The 24,219-nt window shown below is 32.5% G+C and overlaps 1 pseudogene; it reads left to right on the forward strand.

The window, feature by feature from the left end:
- The first annotated feature begins 7,009 nt into the window (after positions 1-7,009).
- On the forward strand, positions 7,010-24,177 carry LOC122268284 (zinc finger protein 850-like; annotated as a pseudogene).
- Positions 24,178-24,219: the final 42 nt, after the last annotated feature.

Raw genomic sequence — 24,219 nt, forward strand, 5'->3', positions numbered from 1 at the left:
CTAAAGATTCATAATTATCACTACTATGAATCTCGAAAACCAGAATGCATGTCGCCATTCTCTCTTGAATGGTGAATGTTTGTATAATTGCTTCGGTGTTGCACAAGAGAGCGTCAAGTTTGTTTCCCTATGGATTTCAATTTCATTAAATAGGTTTTTCAAAGTACCTAATAAGTTTATTTTTTATTTTCGTCACCTGACACGTATTTCAGGAAATGGCTCCATTTTAAACAATTTTTACGCAAACTTCATATTGCAATTACAATCCCGCCTATGAACTGAAATGCAACACCTGTAAATCAATTTGAAAATTTTTTTTTCTGGGAAATCCAAATCCGCAATAAAAAAATGGTAGTTTAATAAATCTGCAATAAAAAAAATCGCCACGGACCTGACCTCAGGAGGTGAGTTTGGTTGGGGATCAAAGTTAAATTATCACAGTTAAATTATGAAAATATATCACTTTTGTATCTTACCCCTTTTAAGACCAGTTTTTTCTTTTCCAAAGGCAAACTACGAATTTAATAGATCTAATGAAGTAAAAATATCAAGATTCTGCCCAAATAAAATGAACAAATTTCGGCAGTTGTGGGGGTTGGGACACATGCGCCCCACTGGGATGTATAGACGGGACACATATGTCCCAATGGGGTTTTCGTTTGTGGTACATATATGTCCTGTTTGGGCCGAAAGGGTTAAGATTTTAAATATCATTGTCACTCATTTATAATGGCAAATAATAACGTTTAGAACGAATTGATTAAATGACAAAAACTAGCAATAAAGATTTTAAAAAATTTCACTCAATATTAACAATGAATATCTGCAATTGTGAAAATTTGCAAAGTGGTGAATAAGAAATGATGATACACTAAATTGTACGACGTAAATGTCGTTATTCACTTACTTCTCTTTTTGTTACCATGATGAAAATTAAAAAATTTTTTCCTTCGCGTTATGAACAATAGTTAAGATATTGGGTCATTTTACATTCCAAATCTACTAGTTATATTAGAGGGAGGAAAAGAGTTAAAAAGGGGACAGACTTACATATTGCTATAACGACAAATGAAGTTTAACAAGGATTAACTACTTAACACTTATTAACGTATATGACGTTGATACTTACTCAAGTGAAGTAATGTTTTCTGTGTATTTTTTACGATGAGATGAATTGGTAAGACCAAAGCAAAATCGATAGAATTATTATTTTAAACATTGTTAAAAGCTTTTAGTATAAAAAGCACAGTTTCGAAGTTATTCCTATTTACAAACCAGACACAGTTTCCTGTGAATATTCGTACGCCAAATCAGATTAAATCAAAATTAAGTCAATATAACTAATAGTTTTGCAGCTATAAGGTTTTCAGCAGTGAAATTGTAATTCAAAATTTACATAATTTATAAATTAATAATCATGTTATTGCTGCTTCTATTGCCACTTGCCAATACCAGCAAGCCTGCTTTTTGAAGCTAAGCGAATTTAAGGCAGAGGGTACGTTTCTAGTTTTTCAATGACGCCATCTATAGCCAAGAATATGACTTCAGCCACTCATACACACATCACAGCCCGTTTTAAAGGGCAGACCCATTCATACATCCATTCAATCACATATCGTAATTTTGACCTGAAATAGAGGACGATCAGTCTCCAATTCAGTACCCCCAGAGGTATAGATTTGTTATAGCAGCTTGGAGGACTTTGTGACCCCGACAGATTTAACGTGCACCAGTCATCATTTAACACACGGCGTTTCTTCGGCTGGTAGGATTCGAACAATTAATAATAATCATGAAGTTCAAAATTGTAATTTTCATACATATAAAACTATCATTACTTCTATTATTACTATTGTCTTAATTTTTCATTTTGTAGGATTTAGCGTAAAAAAAGAACACAATGCTTCACACGTCTAAATAATCTATCACACGCGTAAATAGTAGTCAAGTATTGTACTATGTACAATTGAAACACCTAGGCTGATTCACCGATGTGTTGATATGCCCATCCATTGATGTGATGATTTATTCATCAATTCACAAATTTGTTTCATTTTGTATGCCTTAATTAATTTTATGCACTTACTTAATTTGGTTACTTACTGTTATTACGTGGGTTAAGAAACTGTTTTCACATACCGGCTATATGACAAGAAGTGAAAATAATTTTTTATAATTCGGGCTATTCCTATACTCCGAGCATCTTTAATTCAGTGCTCTTATTAAAGAGCACTGGATTAAAGATGCTCGTTGACACTTAGTAATTAGGTTAGTAATTACGCGTAAAAAACGGACTTCAGCTATTTACGGTAACATATAAAAAAAAGTATCAAAACATCGCTGCCATTGAACAATATTTCAATATTCATTGAGCAATATTCAATGAACTAATATGAATGCAGTTCATCGGAGCATTGCATTCATGTTTTGATAAATGAATACCATATTAATATTTCTGTTTTTCAGTCATTACTATTTTGTGCACGAAATATGCTCAAATGTCTTTTCATAATTTGGAGAATTTACAATCTGTCACGGCGGAATAAATTTTTATTTGAAAAGTGTCTCTTTATTTTTATTGAAAAATAAATTGGAAAAAAGAACACAATTTTTTTTTTTACCAAGCGTTTTTAAAGAGGACGAATTTTCGATATCGTTTGAAAGTCAATCTTATTATTATTACTATATAACTATATTAAGTTATTGCTACTATTTTATTTAAGTATTATTATGATTATTAAGTTATTGATACTATTTTATTGTAGTATTATTATCATTTTTAAGTTAATGTTTTATTAAAATATTATTTTATTGAAATATAATAATTTAAGATGGAAAAACCCAATTCTTGGAAGCAAGCGATTTTAAAGTGGGCGAATTATTGATATCGTCTGAAAGTGAAACTTGCCTCTTTACAATTAATACTTTCATTTTTTAAAATAAACAACTGATTATCATGACAGAAGTTATCATTAGATAAGAAAGAATAAAAAAGTAACTTAACCCCTTCCCTAATCAAACAAGTTCATTTATTTTTGGGTGCCGCCCCAAGCTGAGGTCAATATGCTATTGTATCGCAATTCAGAAGAGTTGCTAAACAGTATGAGGTACCGGATATGCGCACTTTATCAATGGCCGGAAACTTAACTTGCCGGAAGATGGTGTGTATACGCAATTAGAAAAATGGATGCTCATTTTCATAATGGGGATCAAATTGAAAGTTTATTCAACACTTCAATCATGAATACAAGGAATACGCTCTTCATTTCAACTCGCCGATAGAGTTTTTAGACTTATATTGGAATTTCAATGGAATATTTTTTTTCATGATTAGAATTTATGATTTTAAAAGAATGGGAGTTTTAAACTCCTAATGAAATGCAATACTCCTAATGAACTCAGAATTTGAAATGCGTAAAACTGATTAAATAACAGTATGTTAACAAACTTGTCATCCGATACGAATTCTGCCTCAGTGCTGACGTAAAATATCCTAAGTGGTTGACAGATCATCCGTAAGAGTCCCCTTGCCATCAGGCTAACCGTGGGAGGTTTTCGTGGTTTTCGCTTTCGTGTAGCCCAATACTTGAACAGGAGTTTCCTTGTCTTCTGCTTTTGGTTCAAAATTAGAAGCCTACGGAGTTGAACATAGGTATTTGCAAACGCAAAATTGGTTTGGCTGTTCAGCGCTGGTGATACAATAAAACGCATTATTGCGTGCGTACTTTAACCCTTTGAAGTAGAATGGACACCGGTGTCCCTTTTAAGTATTTTTTCTGACGCTCTAGTTACAAGCAAAAATATATTTCGGTATTTTTTAATCATTAAAAACAGTCTCATAATTGTTTAAAAAAANAAAAGTTTTCGAAATACGTCTTACCTTATTACAAAGCAATAGAATGAGTTAAAGAGATGGGAGATATATGTAACATTCGTTTTTTCCTAAAATTCTAAACCTACTTTAGTTTCTTTGCATATAAGTTGAAATATCAATAATATTTTACTGCCCCTTAGAAATTTATTTGCCCCTTAGATTTTTTTTTTTTTAGGGAATTGTGCGTTAAATAAAGCTTATAGTTATAAATTCGTGTCAAAAGACTTACAATAGTAAAATTTTTGGCTGTGAAATTCTTAGCAAGGTATCCAAGAGATGATTAGAACATATACTAGCTTCATTTTTTGTTCAATTTAAAACAGAAAAGTAACAAAAGTCTCCATACTTTATAAGGAGTAATATTGAACACTGATGTTACATTTAAATGCAAGCTTTTTCGTTTTTTTGTTGAAATAAATTTAATTTAACCACGCCCCAACTGGGGGCATCGGGAGAATATCGAACATGAGCTAACTAACGTAATATAAATTGCTATTACATAGAGCATGCGCAAGTACATTGTATGAACAAAAGTATTATATATATAAACATGATCATGTATGTTCAACATATTTATGTTTTCGCGCAGTAACTGAATTTAAAATTATTCGTTACTTTATGTTTTCTGGCAAAAATGACTACTACTTATAATCGTACATATTGATTACATTGATTGTATTAAGTAAAGGATTTCGGTCACTTGTAATCATATACCAGCTATCGCATCTTCTTTGTGATTACAGGTAATCATAATCACTTTTGATCTTTACTTGTAACTTCTAATAAATAATTTCAAGTAGATTATTACCATGTACGTTTTATTTGAAGTTGTTATATTCGTAATCAATTAGAGCATTCCATGCCCATTTCTGTTGAGCAGTGAAATTATTCAGTTATTCTTGATAGAGCCCAACTTAGCCAAATTGGTGACCGGGACAAAAACTTCTTTCCCCGTCCCCTCCTCTGCTTCACTACTTCAGTAATGAAGAACCAAACTTAATGGTGGTATTGAAATATTTCGCCTCCTTATAGCAAGAAATTTGAATAGAACATAAAATAGTAAGTCCCCCTTCCTCCAATGGTCAGAGGAATTATCGTTCTGTTCATTTTATTGATTTTCTAACAATTCTATGTTCATCATGCCGAATGTAGTTTTCTGATTGTTAACTTTGTCACCTAGCTGCGAAAAATTCATATCCTTGCTGACATTAGGGTGGAATTAAGCTAAATTTTCGCAATGACGATGGCCCAATTAAGCCAATCAGAAACCCTTATTTTTTGAAAACATATCACATTTTGCGATGTGCAAAAATACAGGCATTTCATTGGCCAAGTTTGTCCATCATCATTGCGAAAATTTGGCTGAATTCCGCCCTAAAAAGCCGTAGATTTACGAAATTTAGATTTTTACCGTTCATACTATATAGATAAATGAAGAAACTAACATAAAACTGATGGATTTAACACTGTCCATATATTTTGTTTTAAAAAAAAGTTTATTAAAGAAGAAAACCTAAAATATATTTTCTATTCGATATGGGGCCCCGGGGCAGATGCCCCTTACTCCCCTGCCTTTATCAGGCTCTGATTTTTGACTAAGAATAAAGAATAGTAATTGAAAATATTAAATGATTCATTCAAAATATTTCTGACTAATGAATAAATCTTTATTCAAGAAGATTTCGAATGATTGTTCATTATTTTGAATGACAAATGCCCATCTCTGTGTCATTAGCGATCAAAATGGGCTACAGGTGACGTATAGCGGAGCTCTCTTCCTATGGCAACAGTTCACATGCTAGTTGGTTCTAATGCCATGTTGGCAACCCTGCTTGGTGAAACCGAGCAAATTTAAGGCAGAGTGTGCGATTCTTTTTTTTTTTCCGGGCGCCATCTATGGTGTACCTCTACAAAATTACAATTCACTAGTATACAAGACATGTTACCTCTACTCTATGATGGGGTACCTTTTCATAGATGACGGTTAACATAGTCTGTAACTTCCCTCCCCGCAATGGACAAGAATTCGACTTTTGCCACATCATACATCCATTCATTCATCCACAGATCGTAATTTTGGCCTGAATCAGAGAATGATCGATCTCCAAACCAATACCCCAAGAGGTTTTGATTTGTCATGGGAACATGGAGGACTTTGCGACTCTTCAGAATTTTAAGGTGCATCAGACACCAACTGCAAAGGGAGTCTTCGGTCGGCGGGGTTTGAATTCTCGGACATGGGCCTAGTGCCCTACCGACCAGGCTATCCATGCACTTCACTTTCACCAACAGCTTGTGAAGAGTCATAGAAGATGGAAGTACCTTAGTTTCTGTTTTCATTTTCAGATAGATTAAAATCTTATAAGTGAAGAAACTATATGGAACTGAAAACAACATTAGATATAGTTCTTAAACAGGGCTGTCCGATTGCAAAGAGCCCGCGGGCCAGAATTCCGGTCACTGATCACCTGGCTGGCCGCAGTTTGAAAAAGTTAAACAATAAACCCTTACCTCTTATACAATAACAATTAATAGTTGAATTATTAATTCTAAAACAATGGAACAGAGGGATTATAAAACAATTTGCTTACATTTTAATGGGAAAACTGAGGCCAATCAGCCTAAATAAGAAGTTGGCGGGCCCCACAATATGTGATAACGGGCCGCCAGTTGGACAGCCCTGTTCTAAAAGAAAGCGTCTAGGAAAAATTAAAAAATATCCTTAGCAATTAAATACGAAAACTGTTTAAAAAAAAGGAAGAAATATTGCAGTACATTCCTATACAAATGAAAGAGGAGGAGAGGAAAGGGCCAAAAGTATGAAACCGGTCTTCTTTCCAGATGGCGTATTCGAGAGTTGCTATCGCCGCTTTCGATCGCCAATATACACTCAACCATCCATCGTATCGTATCTGCTGCCTAGCTTCACCCAAAGCCTGTCCCGCAGGGGACTGATCGTTAAGACACGGTTCTCAGCAGATCACCGAAGTCAATCATCACTAGCTACGGTCACTGCGTGGGTCGGTGATGTCTTCGATCAGTCTGCGTAGGGTACGAGGGTGAGCGGTATTAGTCCTCGTTAAACTGTTCTACCATAAAGTGCTCGACTTCGCATGCAAGTCGTCGGGCTACCGAAGAGGAGAGCCATCCCCTCTGCAGAGGTTCAAAATTGTGATGGAATGTCTTCGGATCATTCTCTGGCATGTTTTCCAGACCGTCGCCAATAACCCATTGTACAGCTCTAGTGTGACGTAAATGAACTAGAACTACAATTCACCCAAAGCTTTATTAATGATCATAGAAAGCTGTAAGCTTACGCAAAGATCTCGTCTCACTATACTACTCCCGTTCATTAACCTGAGACCTGAACCATCCAAGCGGAGATATATAAATGTGTTAGAAAATCCGATTCAGGTAAAATGTACATAAAAAGTGTGTATCATGTTATATAGCAATTCTTGCTTCAATATGTGTGAAATATATTCATTGATTTTAGTTCATTTCCACTAAGATACTTACACAATGTTAATCGAAAAGACATCGGCAGTGAATGAACAAAAATAATGCAAAGGCGTTATTTCTATTAAGTGTTTACTTGTTACAGATGTAGTTCATGTGGCACAATTATCTTTATACATTAGGAAATCTTCATTATAAATTTCGAGACGGACATTGTCATTGCAAATATTATTTAGAATATCCTTGTACTCGTGACTAGGCATATATAACCGTAATTACAGCTTTAATAAACTAAGCAGGTTTGATCATTTACCAAAAATAAAATATAGATTACTTTCAAACATTTTAAATGATACTCCTATTATGATTATCCTTTTATAGTTTTATTAATAATTTAAATATTTCTGTTGCCTTTTCTTTATTCTCTCCATAGCAATATTAGATGTAAAATCAGTCTCAACTTCTTTTCTTATTATTCAGAAAATCATAATTTTTATGAAATTTATATGTTAATTTTTATTAAAATTTAATTGAATTGTTCTGATAAACTTAGCATTTGAAGCAGAAGCAATTATTACATTTCAGTGATATTTTTAATATTAATTATCTACAACAACTTTATGTAAAGGCACATATTTTTAAACAAGGTGATATATGAGACTTGGTACAAATACTAATATTACTAAGTATATATTGACCATTCAAGTTGGTGAGAAAACTTATTTTTGTGAAACATGTATTCAGAGTTTTTCATAGAAAAGTTATCAAACTGACCACAATCAAACTCTTGCTGGTTAAAAATCTGACTTTTGTAATGAATGTATTAGGAGTTTTTCACAAAAAAATAAAGTGACTGAATACAGTTGTGTCGATATCAGTGAAAAACATTTTTCTTGTGTGTAGTATAATGTAATAAGAGTTTTTCTTATTCAAGAGTGATCTGACTAAGCATAGTTCTTTTCATCCTGGTGGGAAGCCTCATTCTTGTAGTATATGTAACAAGAGTTTTTCATATATTAATCACATGATGGAACACAGTAGTGTTCACACTGGTGAGAAACCTTTTTCTTGTAGTATATGTAACAAGAGCTTTTCACATCAATGTCGTCTGAATGTACACTATCGTGTTCATACTGGGGAGAAACCTTATTCATGTAGTTTATGTAATAAGAGTTTTTTACTTCGAAGTCGTCTGAATGAACACAGTCGTATTCACTCTGGAGAGAATCCTTATTCTTGTAGTATATGTAATAAGAGTTTTACAAACAGAAGTAGTCTTACTCAGCACAGTTATGTTCATACTGGTGAGAAACCTTATTCTTGTGGTTTGTGTAAAAAGAGTTTTTCACGAAAAACTCAGCTAACTGAACACCGTTGTGATCACACTGATGAGAAACCTTATTCTTGTAGTTTATGTAAAAAGAGTTTTTCACGAAAAACTCATCTAACTAGACACAGTCATGTTCATACTGGTGAGAAACCTTATTCTTGCAATATATGTAATAAGAATTTTTTTCTTGGAAGTAATCTGAAAGAACACATTCGTGTTCACACTGGTGAGAAACCTTATTCTTGTAGTTTATGTAATAAGAGTTTTTCAAACAGAAGTGGTCTTACTCAGCACAGTTATGTTCATACTGGTGAGAAACCTTATTCTTGTGGTTTGTGTAATAAGAGTTTTTTGAACAAAAGCAATCTGGATCATCACAATCGTGCTCATACTGGAGAGAAACCTTATCCTTGTAGTATGTGTACAAAGAGTTTTTCACGCAATAGTAATCTGGCAGCGCACCTTCGTATTCATGCTGGAGAGAAACCTTATTCTTGTAGTATATGTAATAAGAATTTTTTTAACAAAAGCAATCTGGATGATCACAATCGTGTTCATACTGGCGAGAAACCTTATTCTTGTAGTATATGTACAAAGAGTTTTTCACGAAAAAGGCAGCTGACTGTGCACTTTCGTGTTCATACTAGAGAGAAACCTTATTCTTGTAGTATATGTACAAAGAGTTTTTCACAAAAAAGTCAGCTGACTGTGCACTTTCGTGTTCATACTAGAGAGAAACCTTATTCTTGTAATATATGTGATAAGTGTTTTTCAAGCAGAAGTCAACTGACTAAACACAGTCCTGTTCACACTGGTGAGAAACCTTGTTCTTGAAGTTTAAGTAATGAAAGTTTTTCCAGCAGAAGTCAGCTGACTAAACACAGTCCTGTTCACACTGGTGAGAAACCATATTCTTGTAGTTTATGTAATAAGAGCTTTTTTAAAAAAAGCAATCTGGATAATCACAATCGTGTTCATACTGGCGAGAAACCATATTCTTGTAGTATATGTACAAAGAGTTTTTCACAAAAAAGGCAGCTGACTGTGCACTTTCGTGTTCATACTAGGGAGAAACCTTATTCTTGTAGTATATGTACAAAGAGTTTTTCACACAAAAGTAATCTGACCGTGCACTTTCGTATTCACACTGGTAAGAAACCTTATTCTTGTAGTTTATGTAATAAGAGTTTTTCAGAAAAAGGTCTTCTGGCTAGACACAGTCCTGTTCACACTGGTGAGAAACCATATCTGTGTAGTATATGTAATAAGAGTTTTTCATGCAACAGTAATCTGGCAGCGCACCTTCGTATTCATACTGGAGAGAAGCCTTATTCTTGTTGTATATGTAATAAGAATTTTTCACAAAACAGTCAACTGACGAGACACAGCATTGTTCATACTAGTGAGAAACCTGATTCTTGTAGTTAATTCTTACCCCTGTATTCACTGTTGACACTGACCTAACACGATACACCCAGTTCCAACACCCTGGTTTGGAAATATTGACCACGAGTAAAAAAGTGTATTCTTCATTATTTTTGGACTGCCTGTTTCACAACTGGGAGTTTCTTGTTATCCGGTGGTAGATTTACAGCCTGATAAACAGTTTGTATTCAATTTTCATTGCTATATTTAATACAAATTTTCTATGAAGGAATAAAAAAAAGATTGCATCGAGTAATTAAATTTGAATCGCTCTTTTACTGAACAAATGAAAAGTTGTTAGCTTTCGTTTTCCTAACTGACTTTTATTAAAGAGCAAAAGTATCAAAGTATTATTATTATAAATTTAGATATTTTGTTATTATGGATATCATCATACTTTTATTACACACAACTAGGACTGGGCGATATAAGAAATTTTATATCGTGATGCATCGTCAGTTTTGTGTCGCGATATAGCAATGTATCGCGGTATAGTATTTTTGAATTTCATTTACTTGTAAGGCACAGAAAGTCAGATTTCTATCAAAACTCCATACTCAGATTGTTTAAATCAAATTATGTTTTGCTTAAGAAAGATATATTATTTTCCATTTTCTAAAAATGATCGTGCAAATAATGAAAGATTTCTTAGTTTAAAAATAAATAATAAGTAAAATTGAAATTTATCAATATATTTACCTAACAATATAGAAAGAAAATTTAAAAAATAAGTTCGTTAAAAATTATTTGTATGATTAAAACAAAGTGCTAAATAAATTTTTAAAAAAAAAACGCTTTTAAATCAACACTATATTTTATCATTATTATTTCACATAAATAATTAAGTTAAATTGAATAATTACCGAATTCTGAACGAAAAAACAAAGTAAGGTTTAATTTCTTAAAAATAAAAACAAAAGAATTATGATATTCGATAATATATTTAACTGACAATATTGAAAGAAAATTAAAAAACACGATTATACTCTGTAAACAAACGAAGTGCTAAATGATTAAAAAAAAAAAAGAAGTCTCGAACTAATTTTTTTGAATAAACAAAGTTGATTGACTTATGCCCAAATCCAAAAGAGGAAAAATAAGTTTTGTTATAATTTTATTTATAAAAGTTAAAACAACTAAAGATTTATAAATTTAAAATCAGTAATAAAAACCCACTTAAATTATTAGAAGTTTTATAGAAACACTTCTTTATATATTCTTTTCAATGATAGATTACGTTCAAAACAAGGTTACGACGGCCGTGAGTCCCACTGAAAATAATCTACAAGAAACGATATCAAGTCACGACAAAGGAAAACTATGAGGCGAGCATGCGAGTTCACTATATATATTCTCAAAACTATGGTTCTGATTCTACCACTCATCATTCAAGGCCATTTCAACATAACGAAATGAACATCGTCTTCCACAGCGCGAGTCGGTATCAGTTGCAGGAAGATCCTTGTGCGTCTTATATCGATACATTGTTTTGTTTTCGTCGTCTTTAGTCTACGGCTTAAATCAGTATTATACGGTCAAAAAATAAGTTAAGTCTTGACATTTTTTTAGAGTGGCACCTCTCATCATAAAGTAGCCAGGCCATATATTTAAAAAAATTTTAATTTAAAGACAGCATTTAATTTCATATAGTATTAAGCAATTAATCTCTCCCAAATGATTCTATTATTTCCAAATGTTCAGCTGATTATTTTATGGTTATTTGATGCAGATTATTACGTAGTTTAAATGTCACCTCAGGTCAAGATTTGTATTGATTACATAATATTTATTTCATCATAAGTTTTAATCTATATTAAAAATAATGTTTATGTTTTTAATTCTATGAATAGTTTTATTTTATGTATTAAAAAAAATTTAAAATGCCATTCGTTATTTAAATATTGTAAATTATTTTGCTTGTTCATCTCTAAACTATATTTTATTTTTGTGCAAGATCTATCATTTTGATAGATATTATCAAGATCTGTAATTATTTTATGAATTATATTCTTTTTTTTATATTTCTTTCAAGCATTGATTGTTTTTTTTTTTTTTTTTTTTTCATTTTAAGACTACGCTTTAGCGGCAGCTAATTTGATTTGTTTTTCATGTAAGACAAAGCTGAAAGGAATGATCGACATTCAGTAAGCACTTTCTTCGAAATCATTTAACCGAATCGGAAGCTTGAAGAGTTGTTAGCCTGTTAGAGGGTGACCAAACACACAAGCTGAAGTAGCAAAAGCCACTGGAATTTTACAAAGTGTGATTTTCAGGATCTGGAACTATTTTTTGGAGACTGGAAGATCAGGGCAAGGGCTTAGACATGTAACAACACTCAATGAAGACTGCTATTTTACGCTAATGACTCGGAGACATCGAAATATAAATACCCCTCTTTTTCAGAAACACATTTATTCGACTGCTGCAATGACGTAGGTATAGTGCGGCTTTCGTGAGAACTCCTCCAGACATCAGTCTCACGTCGTGGCGGGTACCATGGTTACGAGGAAAAGTCACTTCGAATAGGGGCGTGGGGCAAATACTTTTGTCTTGAACTTGACATAGGTCAGCGAGATTAAACCAATCGACACCTTCATTCCTCCATTGGACCCCCATTAGAAATGTGCTCTTACTCGTTACCATAGCAGCAGACAGCCCCAGACTTTTAGTCTGGAGGACTTTTCTTCAAAGCCGCACTATGAGAGAAGTGGTTCAAACACCCCCCCCCTATTGTAATTGGAAATATTTTCTCACACTATTTATATTTTAGTTTAAAAAATTGTTTCTTGTGTTGATTTCATTAGGTAGAAAACAACACTTTAAAAACCATTCTATAGCATCGATATAAGGCTCTTCCTTGTTTAAAAAAAATTTTTTTTTAATATTTGTTCTTCCCTCACAAGTAATACTCTGGACGATACCCAGTATGTCCCTGTTGTTTACTTCACAGGGTGCGTAGCGTTTTAAAATGTGCTTATTTTCGTTTTTTGAAAGCCCTTAAAGGTGTTTTTTTTTTTTTTCATTGTTTGTTTTTCAAAATTGCTTAATTTTACCTTTTTCGAAATGAGATTTTTCCCTTACTATGTTGATTATCGCTTCGAATTATGCAAAAAAGACTCAGTTCAGATTGTTCTATTCAACGTTTCCATAATTAATTCAACCTGAATCTATATCGGCGTATTGTCAGTCCATAATATGAAAACGCCATTCGTTTAACGTGATTCAAAACTTCATGATTTTTGACAATTGTCCAAAACAATACCAAAAGAGTTTTTTTTCTTTTTTTTTGACGTAACGGTTCAAACAAGATAAAACCGTCAATTGTCAAAAACTTTCCTACCCTGCCTAATTATATTTGTTTGAAGTGCTTAAAAATATTTTTTGAAGGTGTGTGAAATATCTATGCCGGCTATCTACTGGAAGTAGGGAAAGATAATTTGTTTGTTTGAATCTGTTTATAAATGCTTCATCGGGACATTTTCCTAGAATTTTGGGGGTGCCTTTTTAGGATTAAAATAAGATGTAACCAGTGAATAGAGGGTGTTCTAAGAGTTGTTCTAACTGTCAAATGAAACATTTTATCGTCATTACAGTCAAAAAGCTTTTACTAAGATGTGCTCAGATTTTGTTCTAACTCTCTGGTTCTCTTCAAAACTTTTAGTATATTTTTAAGTACACTTATATTTTTATGTAGTGGACTATTTCTTATCGTATATTGTTTTTTCCTTTTATTAAAATTTTATTTTTATTGATAATTTCTTTCCTGCATTCTCTCCTTGAAAACCAAGAAAACGCTTTACTAGCAAACTAACAGGCAATAATGAGACTATATCTCAGCAATTATGTATTATCATTTTCCAATTTCTTGTGCGTTATACGAAATTTAATGTTTGACTAGCCTGGAAAGTTTACTAAAATGTTCTTTATTTTATTTGTTTTTTGTAAGTACATAAATTGCATTTTATTTTATTTCAAATATTTGAGTTTCAGAATGATATAAAGAATTAAATTTTAAGAACATATTAGTTTGTTTTGTTTTTTTAATTTTAAAATTTACGAATTATTAATCTCTAAAAAAATGTGTCATAAAATTTGCGAGTTTCAGATTTTTCTGGCAAAGAGACTGAATGTTATCAATTATTATTAATCATTACAACCTATAAAAAAAGATCAAATTATGGACAGCTGCTATAACGAAACAACTGCAATAAAGAAACACCGCAGTTCCCTAGAGGGCGTTGATATAGAATAAAAACTAGCTACTAGACCAGTGATGCCAACGTTCACCGTGACGTCCGTTTGGTCGAGTGATTGATCTTTCTGCCTTTATATCTATGGTCACTTCTAACCATATACCAGTTATTGCATCCTGTTGTGATTGTAGGTAATCAGAATCACTTTTTACCTGAAATCTTTACTTGTAACTTATAAAATAACAACCATTGAAGATCGAAATGAGCTAAAGGTGGCGTAGAGCAGAACACTCTACCTATGGCAACACTTCACATGCTTTTACGCCTAGCGTATGAAAAGTCATAGGAGAAGGAAGTTCTTTAGTTTCTGTCTTCATATTCAAATAAATTAAAATCTTTTAAGTGAGGAAACTATATGGAACTGAAAACTACATTAGACCTAGTTTTAAAAGGAAGCGTTTTGGAAATTTTAAAAAATATCTTTAGCAATTAAACACGAAAAGTATTCAAGAAGGGTAAAATATCATAGTACAACCTCATAAAAGGAAGATGGAAGGGTCAAAAGCATGGAACCGGTTTTCTCCCCAGATGGCGCATTCGAACGTTGCGATCGCCTATAGATAGACAGTACTGCTAGTCGCCACCTACGATCGCCAATATACACTCAACCATCCTAATGACGATCGCAACACTCGAATACGCCATTTGGGAAGAGATCGGTTTCATGCCTTTGGCCATTCTCCTCCTTTTCAGTTCAGTATGAATGCTCTACAATATTTTCCCTTTTCTTAATATTTTTCCTCTTCATTTAATGAAAATGTTTTTAAAAATTTCTGTGATGTTTTTCTTTAGAACTATGTTTAGTGTAGTTTTCAGTTCCATATAGTTTTCCTACTTAAAAGATTTTAATATATATGAAAATCAAGAGAGAAACTAACGTACATCCCTCCTCTATGACTCTCCACACGCTAATGGGGAAAGCATGTGAAGTATTGCCATAGGTACAGAGTTCTGTTCTATGCCACCTGCAGCCCATTTCGATCGCCAATGGAAATGTGTACTACGATATTTTCCATTTTATTTAATAAAAATAATTTTTCAGATTTCCGTATTGCTATTCTTTCCTCTTCTTCCCATTGGCACGACAGCCCAGAATGGGCCCTGGCCTTCTCAACAAGCCTATGCCAAGGCATTCTTCCCTTAGCCAAGGTTCTCCAGTTTTATTATCTTTAAGCCTTTTCAAGGCAGTCTAAAAATCTTAGGTTTGGTCGTCCTCTTTTTCTTGTACCTCTTGGCCTGGCACTGAAGACTTTTTTGGTTGTTCTGCTATCCTCCATTCTCACAATTTGGCCTGCCCATTTAATCCTTTAAATTTTGGTAAATTTAATGCCATCAGGTTCTTTAGATGCTTTGTAAAGTTCCGTGTTTGATCTTCAGGCCCCTCTTCCCCACTGGGCACTATGGGCACGTGCCCAGGGCCCCGCGATCGAATGGGGCCCCCTAGTTCCTGCCAGATTACCAAATGATAACCGATACATTATTACCGAAAAACATTAATTTTGAAAAATCTGATGATAATGACTTACTACAATACCTACGCTTATTATATTAGCTTTAGTTTGCCGCATGCGGATAGCTATACCTTGTACAACATAGCTTGAACTTTTTGACAGATGGGTCAGTGATGGGAAACAGAAAATATCTATTGGTGTAAAAAATGTGTTGGCTAAATATGTGGCTGTATGTATGTTTTAAACTATTCAAAATAAATAAATTCATTCGTCAATCAATTTTATTGCACTAGACATAAAAACATTGGGTAGGTAAGAAACCATTGTTTTCAGTTTTTCTATTTAAATTTTACCTCGAAGCAATAAAAACCACTTAAGACTTTCGGAAAATGCTTGAGTCCTTAACAGGTACTTTTATGTTGTGTGTCTATTCTTATGATTATTATCAATTTTTAATATTATTAAAATAAGAAGATATTGTTCGTCGTTGCAAAGTTATATCGATTTCAGATTTGACATCTGTCAAAAAGAAAGATCAAACTAATAAATAAACAGGGTATAATACTCCACTCTCTCTCAAAAATGAGTTTTTCCGATATTAGTATGTTTAGGTTAATTTAAATACCTATATGTAAGTATAAGAATACAATTTAAAAAAAAATTATTAAATTAAAAAAAGAATTATTTGATGCGGTGTGGTTTATGTCTTAAAGAAACCTATTCGAACGTCATTCGTAATACCAAAGACAAAAAAGGGGAATTCCCGATTCCCGATCGTCGTTTGACTTGACGAACGGGAATTCCCTTCAAGTATTTGTCTGCGATGTTGTGGCGTTTGTTTTGTTTGTAGTTGTTAGTTTGTTACTGACTGTGCTCGAGCTCTGATAAAAAAAATAGTATTGTTTGATTAAATCGTCGTTTTGTCTGTTTTGTGTTAGCGAATATTTTCGTTATAAAATTAATTAAATAGTGAATTATAATATAAAATGTCGAAACGGTCATATCCTAGTGGATCTGAAAAAAGGAAAAAAGCTCTACATCAGAAAGAAGTAATTGAAAAGTTACCAAAATTAACATCATATTTTACTACTACTACTGGAGAAACTTCTGTAAGTAGCAATCAACTCATAAATGTTCCACATGATGACTCAGCTCAATTACAAATTGCGGGAATTTCTAAACCTTCATGTTCCAATTTTGAAAAAGAGATTGAATCAGAAAGCGACTATTCCTACGACGAAAGTGCAACGACTTCAGTGACTTCACTAAAACCGACAACTCCAACTGTGTCAATTGAACAGCAGTTTTCCAACACAGAAGAATTAATATCGCACGATCCCGCCGATTATTTTCACGAAAAGTTTGTTGAAATAAATCGCGAAATTTTAATTCGTAAGGGACCAGTATATTTTCAAAATAAAGATTCTGACTTTTCCGAGGCATCCAGAACATACAAAGATGGTAATAAATTAGTAACGAGATATTTCAACAAAGCATTATTTATTCGCAAATTAAAGAACAATGAAAGCGTCGAAAGAAAATGGTTGCTGTATTCGCCTTCCAAATGCTCTGTATTTTGTTTTTCATGCTGCTTATTTAACCCAACTGATGTTAATCTTTGCTCTCGGAATGGATGTAATGATTGGAAGCATATTAATCACATAATTTTAACACATGAAAATAGCCCAGCGCATAAGCAATCTATGATGACTTATCTGGCACGAAGTAAAGCGGTTGGTAGAGTAGATATAGACTTATTATCTCAACATCAAAAGGAAGTGGATTACTGGAGAAACGTACTTAAACGGATTGTAGCTGTTGTAAAATTTTTGGCATCGAGAGGGCTTCCATTTCGCGGCGACAATGAAATCCTAGGATCTCCAAACAATGGAAATTATTTGGGTTGTGTGGAATTATTGAGTGAATTTGATCCATTTCTTGCAGATCACTTAAAAAAATTTGGGAATCCTGGAAAGGGTAACATTTCTTATTTATCAGCAAATATCTGTAATGAGTTTATTGAAGTAATGGGAAAACAGGTTCTAAAAAAAATTATAAATGAAGTTAAATCAGCAAAATATTTTTCCATAAGCGTTGACAGTACGCCCGATCTGTCTCATATTGACCAGCTAACTTTCATCATTCGATACGTAAAAGACTGTGTTCCTGTTGAAAGGTTTTTGAAATTTATACCTATTAAAGAACATAAATCTAAGTATTTAGCGGAGACCATCTTAAATTTTTTAGAGATACATGATATTCCCATAAAAGATTGCAGAGGACAAAGCTACGACAATGCTTCAAATATGTCGGGAAAGTATAGTGGTCTACAAACAAGAATCAAGGAAAAATGTGAATTTGCCACCTTTATACCATGTGCAGGACATTCACTAAACTTGGTAGGTGTCCATGCTGCTGGGTGTGTACCGGAGGCATCACAGTTTTTTGAAATAGTTCAGAAAGTGTACAACTTTTTTTCGGGCTCTACCCACAGATGGAATATGTTAACAGAACATTTAGGTTCAAAAAAAGTTGTTAAGAGTCTTTCACAAACCAGATGGTCAGCCCGAGCTGATGCAGTAAGTGCTTTGCATGGGGGTTATAAAAGAATATTAGAAGCTTTAATCACCATCGCAAACGATACTGAACAGGCACGAGAAACAAGAGACGAAGCCCTTAGTCTGTCTAGAAAAATGGGAAATCTAGAATTTATTATACTGACGGAAATCTGGAGCACTATATTGGAAAGAATAGACAAAACAAGTAATTATCTTCAGAAAGAAACAATAACACTGGACGTTGCAACCAATTTGTTGACTTCACTTTATGATTTTATTACTAACCTCAGGGATAAATTTGATAACTTCGAATCATCTGCCAAAGAAAATAACCCAGAATCTGACTACAAGGATCTATCTCAAAGAACAAGACGTAGAAGCTCACGGCAGAGTTTTTTTGATGGCTCTGCGCCATCAGTCCAATTGAATGGAAAAGAGCGATTCAACGTAGAAACCTTTCTCCCAATAATCGATACCTTGAGTGTTCATCTAAAACAGCGACAAAGTTCATATGAGATCGTCAGTCAACGTTTTAGTTTATTTTTTCACTNAAGATCTGCTTCCGTTTTTTAAGCGCGAGCTGGATATCCTACCGCTTTAGGATCCATGTAATGAACTTATAACATGCCTTTATTACTGCAGAACATAAATTTTTTGAGGCAGATAATTTTCACTCCGTGTAATTCCAATGGCGAAATTTCCACACTCGCCTCCGGCGGTAAAGTTTTTCTTTCCACCAATCAGGAATCGTTTCTCCCTTGTCCACACTCTTTTACTCCACACGCTACAGGGGAAAGCATGTGAAACGTTGCCATAGGTAGAGAGTTCTGCTCTTCGCCACCTACAGCCTATTTCGCCAATCTAGCTTCACCCAAGGCCATATTAATGCAAATAGAAAGCTATAAGCTTAAGCAATGATCTCGTCTCATTACACTGCACTCTTGATGGTGTCAATCCTTCAATCTAAACAGTCCGAGCTTAGATATAAATGTATTAGGAAATCCTAAAGAGGAAAAATGTGCTCGAAATTTGTGCATCATGTTATATAGCAATACTTGCTTGAATATAACAATTCTTGATTTAATGTGTGTGAAATATATTCATTGATTTTAATTTGTTTGCACTAGGATGCTTTCACAATGTTTATCGAAAAGACATTGACAATGAATGAAGAAAAATAATGCCAAAGCGTAATTTCTATAAGCTGTTTACCTGTTACAGATCTTGTTCATATGGCGCATTTATCTTTTTACATTAGGAAATCTTTATTATAAATCTAGAGACGGACATTGTCATTGCATATATTATTTGGAATTTCCTTGTACTCGCGACTAGGCATATATAACCATAATTACAGCGTTAAAATTTATTTTTAATGCTGCACTAAATCAACTAAACAGGTTTGATCATTTACCAAGAATAAAATATCGATTACATTCAAACATTTTAAATGATACTCCTATTATGAATTTTAAGTATTATTAATAATTTAAATATTTATTTTGCCTTTTCTTTATTCTCTCCATAACAATATTAGATATAAAATCAGACTCAGCTTCTTTCCTTCTTATTCAGAAAATCATATTTTTTTTATAAAATATATATTAATTTTTATTCAAATTGAATTGAATTGTTCTGATAAACTTAGCATTTGAAGCAGAAGCAATTATTACATTTCAGTGACATATTTAATAATAATTATATACAACAACTTTATGTAAAGGCACATATTTTTATTCAATGTGATATATATTAGACTTGGAACAATTACTAATGTTACTAAGTATACGATGACCATTCAATTTGGTCAGAAAAATTATTCTTGTGAAACATGTAATTAGAGTTTTTCATAGAAAAGTCATCCAACTGACCACAATCGGACTCATGCTGGTTAAAAATCTGACTCTTGTAATATATGTATTTGGTGTTTTTTACAAAAAAATTAAGTGACTGAATACAGTCGTGTCGACAGTAGTGAAAAAAATTTTCTTGTGTGTAGTATATGTTATAAGAGTTTTTCTTATTCAAGCGTGATCTGACTAAGCATAGTACTTTTCATGCTGGTGTGAAGCCTCATTCTTGTAGTATATGTAACAAGAGTTTTTCATATATTAATCACATGATGAAACACAGTAGTGTTCACACAGACGTGAAACCTTTTTCTTGTAGTGTATGTAACAAGAGCTTTTCACATCAATGTCGTCTGAATGTACACAATCGTGTTCACACTGGGGAGAAACCTTACTCATGTAGTTTATGCAATAAGAGTTTTTCACTTCGAAGTCGTCTGAATGAACACAGTCGTATTCACTCTGGAGAGAAACCTTATTCATGTAGTTTATGTAACAAGAGTTTTTTACATCCAAGTCATCTGAATGAACACAGTCGTGTTCACAGTGGGGAGAAACCTTATTCATGTAGTTTATGTAATAAGAGTTTTGCACATCGAAGTCATCTGAATGAACACAGCCATGTTCACACCGGTGAGAAACCTTATTCTTGTACTATATGTAATAAAAGTTTTTCAAACAGAAGTAATCTTACTCAACACAGTTATGTGCATACTGGTGAGAAACCTTATCCTTGTAGTTTATGCAATAAGAGTTTTTTACAAAAATCTCACCTAACTAAACACAGTTGTGTTCACACTGGAGAGAAACCTTATTCTTGTAATATATGTAATAAGAATTTTTTTAAAAAAAGCAATCTGGATGATCACAATCATGTTCACAATGGTGAGAAACCTTATTCCTGTAATTTATGTAGTAAGAGTTTTTCACAAAAATTTAATCTGTCTAGACACAGTCGTGTTCACACTGGTGATAAACCTTATCTGTGTAGCTTATGTAATAAGAGTTTTTCACATCAAAGTCATCTGAATGAACACAGTCGTGTTCACACTGATGAGAAACCTTATTCTTGTAGTATATGTAATAAGAGTTTTTCACGCAAAAGTAATCTTACTCAACACAGTTATGTTCATACTGGTGAGAAACCTTATTCTTGTAGTTTATGTAGGAGGAGTTTTTTACAAAAAACTCATCTAACTAAACACAGTTGTGTTCACACTGGTGAGAAACCTTATTCTTGCAGTTTATGTAATAAGAGTTTTTTAAAAAAAAGCAATCTGGATCATCACAATCGTGTTCACACTGGTGAGAAACCTTATTCTTGTAGTTTATGTAATAAGAGTTTTTCACAAAAATTTAATCTGTCTAGACACAGTCTTGTTCACACTGGGGAGAAGCCTTATCTGTGTAGCTTATGTAATAAGAGTTTTTCATACAGCAGTAGTCTGACTGAGCACTTACGTGTTCATACTGGAGAGAAGCCTTATTCTTGTTGTATATGTAATAAGACTTTTTCACGCAACAGTAATCTGTTAAGACACAGCATTGTTCATACTAGTGAAAAACCTGATTCTTGTAGTTAATTCTTACCCCCCGTATTCACCGTTGACACTAACCTAACCCGAAACACCCACTTCCGACACACTGGTTTGGAAATATTGACCACGGGTCAAAAAGTTTATTCTTCATTATTTTTTGACTGCCTGCTTCACAACTCGTTGTTAACTTGTAATCCGGTGGCAGATTTACAGCCTGATTAACAGTTTGAATTTTTGTTGTTATTTTTAATGCAAATTTTCTATGAAAGAATATAAAAAAGATTGCATGGAGTAATTAAATTTGAATCACTCTTTTACTGGACAAATTAAAAAGTTGTTAGGTTTCGTTTTCCTAACTAACTTGTATTGATGAGCAAAAGGAACTAAGTATTATTATTATGAATTTAGATATTTTATTATTATGGATATCATCAAGTCATATGGATATCATAATACTTTTATCTCACACAACTATTTAATACTTTTATTTTAAACAGCCATCAAGGGGATTATGCTAACATCCTTTTCATCCTTATTCATGTTTTTAATATTTTTTTCCATCATAACATATTATTGATAACTTAAACCATTGAAAAGAATTTTCTTTTTTTAAACATGTTAAATGAAATTGTATAAAATAATCTTCTCAGCTCAGATAAGCATAAATCAACATATTCTTATTATTCAGAAGAAGTTATAAATGACTATTATTGTGCTGCCAATGATAGAGAGAATCACTGTGAGGCAGTGTTCCCAAAGTGTGGTACGCGTACCCTCAGTGGGAACAGTTTAGCAGCGGTACGCATTCTTATGCGAAATATGTTGCAACTAACGAAAATTTTAAATAATTTTATTTAAAAACTGAGCTATCCATGAAAATTTACGATTACGTATTTTTCTATTGGCTATTTTTTGCAGAGATAACAGTTAATAATTAGTGGTGTCAACAGCCAGTTGTGATTTTTGTCTTCTGCGCAATTTTTTTATAGTAAAAAAAATCATTCCTTTTTTTATTAGTGGTACTCAGCATTACGAAAAATTTAGAAAGCGGACACAAAAGTCATAAGTTTGGGAAACACTGCCACAGGGGATATGATTAATAAGATAACAATTTTTTTAATGGCAAATGTCATAATATGAACATATACTCCAAAACTTTTAAAAAAATCATACATTTAATAATTTAGTTATTTAAATAATTTGTAAATGGAAATAGATGTATATGCCCCAGATGTCATAAATATGGGTGCCACTCATCAGTCCTTGGGATTGAAATCAGACTTGAGAAAAATCAATGTGCTAATAAATTGTATCAATTGAATTAAATTTTCTTTCTTTTTTTAAAAAAAATTTTTGATCAAAATTAAAAAATAATGTATTTTAATGAAAACATGATATGGTAATGATATCAGAATTTAATTTGTCTTCTTTTTGTCAGCTTCTCTAAATCTTATTCTTAAAGTCTTGACAAATAGGATTGATTGAACTTCATCTGCTTGTGTAATTAAATTTATAGTATTGCTGAATCTAAATCTGCTCGAGTTTGCTTCCCTCACCCTAACATATTGTCTTGCTAGCCAAAGTTAAATCAAGAATTTTTTTTTAAAAAAAAGAAAGAAATTGTAGTGCTGGAACGAAAGATAAAGATATGAACGTTTTCAGGTTGTTCAGTTATAGTTGTAAAAAATTATGCAAGGTTAACTGTTATTTTCGTTTTGTTTGCTAAAAAAACATAAAATAAAGAAAAACATTTTTAGAGATAATAATCAAATGATTGATTTAAGGCTATTATCAAGAAAAGGTGAATTTCGGTGTCTGTGAGCTATAAATTTCTAAAAGTTTGGTAAACAACGCTAGACAGTATTATTGGGTCAAAAAATAAGTTAAGTCTTCAAATTTTTTTAGAGTGGCACCCCTGGGCATAAAGTAGCCAGGCCATATATTTAAAAAAATTTTAGTTAAAGACTGCATTTTAATTTCATATAATATTAAGCAATTAATCTCTCCTAAATGATTATATTATTTCCAAATGTTCAGCTGATTATTTTATGGTTATTAAAGTTATTTGATGCAGATTATTATGTAGTTTAAATGTTACCTCGGGTCAAAATTTGTATTGATTGCATAATATTTATTTCAGCATAAGTTTTAATATATAGTAAAAATAATGCTTATGTTTTAAATTTTATGAATAGTTTTATTTTATGGATAAAAAAAATTTAAAATGCCATTCACTATCTTTATATCTAAATATTGGAAATTATTTTGCCTGTTCATCTCTAAACTATATTTTATTTTTGGACAAGATCTATCATCTCGATAGATATTATCAAGAGCTATAATCATTTTATGAATTGTATTGTTTTTTGTATTTCTTTCAAGCATCGATTGTATGTTTTTTTTTTCATTTAAAAAAATAAATAAAAGCTAGTTAAATTATTTGGAATCTTAATTTTTTACACTATTCTTATGAATTATCAT

Source organism: Parasteatoda tepidariorum, chromosome 6 (assembly GCF_043381705.1).
Source record: "Parasteatoda tepidariorum isolate YZ-2023 chromosome 6, CAS_Ptep_4.0, whole genome shotgun sequence".
NCBI lineage: Eukaryota > Metazoa > Arthropoda > Arachnida > Araneae > Theridiidae > Parasteatoda > Parasteatoda tepidariorum.